The sequence below is a fragment of the Monodelphis domestica genome, chromosome 8, assembly GCF_027887165.1.
Source record: "Monodelphis domestica isolate mMonDom1 chromosome 8, mMonDom1.pri, whole genome shotgun sequence".
NCBI lineage: Eukaryota > Metazoa > Chordata > Mammalia > Didelphimorphia > Didelphidae > Monodelphis > Monodelphis domestica.
The window spans coordinates 107,436,197-107,440,332 of record NC_077234.1 but is presented as its reverse complement, the minus strand read 5'-3'; positions in this window follow the sequence as shown (position 1 = coordinate 107,440,332).

The following is a 4,136-nucleotide window of genomic DNA, read 5'->3' as shown; positions in this document are numbered from 1 at the left end:
ATACTTCTCTTTATCAGTTTATTTGCAGAGTCATAGGATTTCAGAATGGTAAGCATCCTCAGTGGTCATCTAGTTGAACTCATCCCTGAATGGGAATCTTCTCTGCAACATGCTTAGCAAGGGTTCAATTAGTTTTTGCCTGAAGATCTCAAATGAGAGAAAATCACTAATTCCTCAAATACTCCACTTAACTTTTGAAGAATTTTAATTGTTAGAAAATTTATCATTTTATCAAGCCTAAATTTGACCCTTTGCAGCTTTCCTCCATGGTTCCTGGATTTGCCCTCTGTTACCATGGAGAACAAATCCTGAAATTTTAGTATTCAAAAAATAACCATTAAAGTTTTCAAGATGACAGAACACATTCCAAATGAAAACCAGTCACAGCATAATAATCTAAAAAAAGAATAAAACTTAAAAGACATCCATAGAATAATAGAACACATATTTAAGGTGTGTTTAAGTCAATTACATCCTGTTGGAGGCAAAAGTATTGTATGAGTTATGACTGAGCTCATATAATGTAATAATAAATAATAAATAACAAGAAATAAAAAACAAATAATAAAATAACAAGGAAAAAAAAGAAGGATCTATTTTGTGGAGATAATGAGAAATATATTGAATGGGCTACATTACCATCTGTATAATATAAAATATCATAAGAATTCATCTGATGTGTTGGGTGACTCATTGATGGAATACTTATGAAAGACAAGGAAAGCTGTTCCATAATTGAAGATGGTGTAAAGAAGGTGAGATATGCTTTAGTGAAGGCGATATCCATGTGGATTAAAAAGTTATAGATCTATTATAGTATAAGAAGTTTCATTAAAGTGGAATTATATTTATATTATTTTATAAGGCTTTGAAATGTGAAAAGAATATATCAATTGAAGACATGGTCATGTCTTGGCCAAAGCCTTGAAGAGTGATAGTTTTAGCTATTTGCAGAACATTTGATAACCTACTTGGAAAAAGAGTTTTACCAACTGGCTTTGCCTATTTTAGATGTTATACTTATTTCATGAATGTGGCAATCTATCAAACTTCATCAAGTTTAATTTTGAAGTTATTTTTGAGTATGATAACCTTATTGTACAAATTAGCAAATTCAGCTCTCTTGGTGACCAGATATATAATGTAAATTAGGAAGAATTTAAATGTCAAATTATTGGATGCTTAATATTTTTCAACTCCTTGAACAAAACAATTGTGAAACAGAGCCACAAAATTTATTCATTGACCTGAATTGACTTGTTTATATGCCAAGAAACATGTAGGAGACATTTATTTCATCTTTTTAAGAAATGGAGGTTTCTGAATGACAAATCAATATTAGTTTGATCATTCATTCATAGGATGCATTGCCATAAATGAGTGTTCACTGGATCTTGGCTGCTTTCTGTCTGAATGCTTAAGTGTTCTTTCTACTCTAATATAATATTAAGTAGAAGCCTTTCAGAACAATTCCTCCATATCAGTATTAGAAACTTGTAACCTTGATAATAATTGAGCTTCTATAAAATAAGTATCTATGTAACAAATAGTTACTAAGCACAACGCACTAAACTGGATCTAGCTTTTGTCGATGCTGAGTCATCTTTCTCTAATCTGTGGACAGAAGTTCAGTAATTCAGAACCTTCAGAACCTCCCAGCAGTCTCCAGTAGTAGTCTATGAAAACTCAATAATATTCAAATCAATAGACTAGTTGGGCCAGAAATTTGCACCAGAAGGAAAATGAATAGGCCTTTTCCCCTATCACACCATTTTTTTGAGGCAATAAAAACTTCTAGATGCAAGTCTCACAATCCCTCACAGTTTGAGCTGAGAAAGAAACAGAAGGCTAGACATCTTCCCCAGAAGAGAGTAGAGACCAATATAACAAAAGTCAAAAATAGACTGAAAAATAAGCAAAAACAATAACAAAAGAAACTGACATTAAAAGCTATTATGGGTAAAATAAAGCTTGACACACAAACAAAAGATAATGCCTTGAAAAATTTTGCAACCAAAGTCCTTAGGGAAAAATTCAATTATCACACAAATCTAACAAAACTCTGAGAATGATCAAAGAAAGAGATTAAAAGAGCAAAAGAAATTAATTTTAAAATTATATTAGTAGAGGATAGAATGGGAAATGTTATGAGACATAAAAAATTAATACAGTAATATCTTGAAAAAAGTACAAAAGTATTGATGTAAATTTGTCCTTAAAAATTAACATTTAAAGCTGGTGAATTCATAAGACATTAGGAAATGAAGTAAAAAGACTGAAAAATAAAAGAGGGAAAGGTGAAATATCTTCTAAAAAAGCATCTGACCTGAAAAAGAAATCTAAGAGAAATAATTTAAGAATTCTTGAACTTTCTTAAAGCTATGAAAAAAAATACCTAGTCATCACATTTCAAAACTTAGAAAGAAAAACTACTCACATATCTTAGATTCAGAGAAAAGTAGAAATTGGAAAGAGTTACTGGTAACCTTATACAAGAGATCCTAAAATGAAGACACAAGAATATTTTAGAAAAAAATCTAGAACTCTCAGAATAAGGAGTAATTATGGAAACCAGAAAGAAATTCTGATGATTTGTATGGGTTTATTTTATATTTTGCTACTTTGCTAAAATTTTTGATAGTTTCATTTATTTATATTTCAATATCTAGATTTTTCAACAAAAATACTTATCACACTATCTATGAGATAAGATTATTTTATTAATATTTTGCCCATTTTTATTCCCTCAATTTCATCATCTTCTCTTACTGCTATTGCAAGCATTTTGATACAATTTTAATTAATATTTTTTATAAGGGGCATCCTTTTTTCATTCTTGACCTTATAGAGACTTCTAATATCTCCATTATGATTAAAGTTTGCTGATGATCTGAGATATAGACATTATTTTAGGGAAAATCCCATTTATTCTTTTGCTTTCAGGTTTGTTTGTTTTTTTTAATCAAAGGGTTGTATTTTTTAAAAGTCTTTTCTGCATCTATTGAGATAATATGATTTGGGGTACATTTGTTATTGATATAATCAATATGTTAATAGTATTTCCTTATATTTCCTCATGTAACCATCCTTGCATACCTAGTATGTCTTGTTTAGTTATAATACATAATTTTTTATGTTATATGCTTTTAGTCTCCAAGATAATATTGTATGGAATTTTCACATCTATGCTATGAACTTGGAAATTACTCCACCCTACTCATACAATGCCTTAGGGGAAGATAAAGTTGTAAACTCCTGATTGAACAATGAAAGTCCCCAACTCATACCTTATAGTAAAGCTAAAACCTTAAGCTAGGTCTATTTTTAGATCTCATACAAAAAGGTGTTAAGTACCTGTAAAGGTTAAATTAGTACCTAAAAAGGTCAAGTAACTTACAAAAGGCAGGCTTAACAAAGAGGTGTGAAGTACTCAGAAGATTTAATTTAACCAGAGAAGGTAAAAACCAAAGAAGGTTAAAACTAAGAATATGCAGTCCTGGAAAAAAAAAAAGTATCTACTGTGATTGGTAGACGTGAAAATTTAGGGAAGGTGACATAAGAGAAAATTTCTTTAAAAGGAAAGGGTAAAAAAGTCAGTTGAAGTAATTCAGTTTGGAGAGCAATTCAGTTCAGAGTGGAGGGAGATTCTGAATTGGAGTTCAGGAGGTTCCGTGGAGGACTGGAGCTTGCTTGGCGACGGACTTGTGGTAAGTAATAAGACTGACTCGCTCCCCCTTTGGGTCAGGCCTAGGCCATTTTGACCTAGGCCTTTTTCTACTGCTTTGCTCAGCCTGAGCCAGAGCAGTTTAAATTAATTCTCTCTCTCTTTCTCTCTCTCTCTCCTTCCTTAATTCCTTCATTTATATTAATTAAAATTTCCATAATCCCCAGCTGACTTGGATATTTTCATATTTGAGAATTTCCCATGGTGACCAGTTATTTTGGATTTTAAGTCAAAACACTAAAATTATCCTTACAATTTTGGCATTTACAATGCTCATTAATGAAATTGGTTTATAATTTTATTTCTCCATTTTTTCTCTTCCTGGATTATGGATCAGCACCATATCTGTTTCATAAAAAGAGTTTGGCAGGACTTATCCTTCACCAATTATTCTAAATAATCTATTTAATCT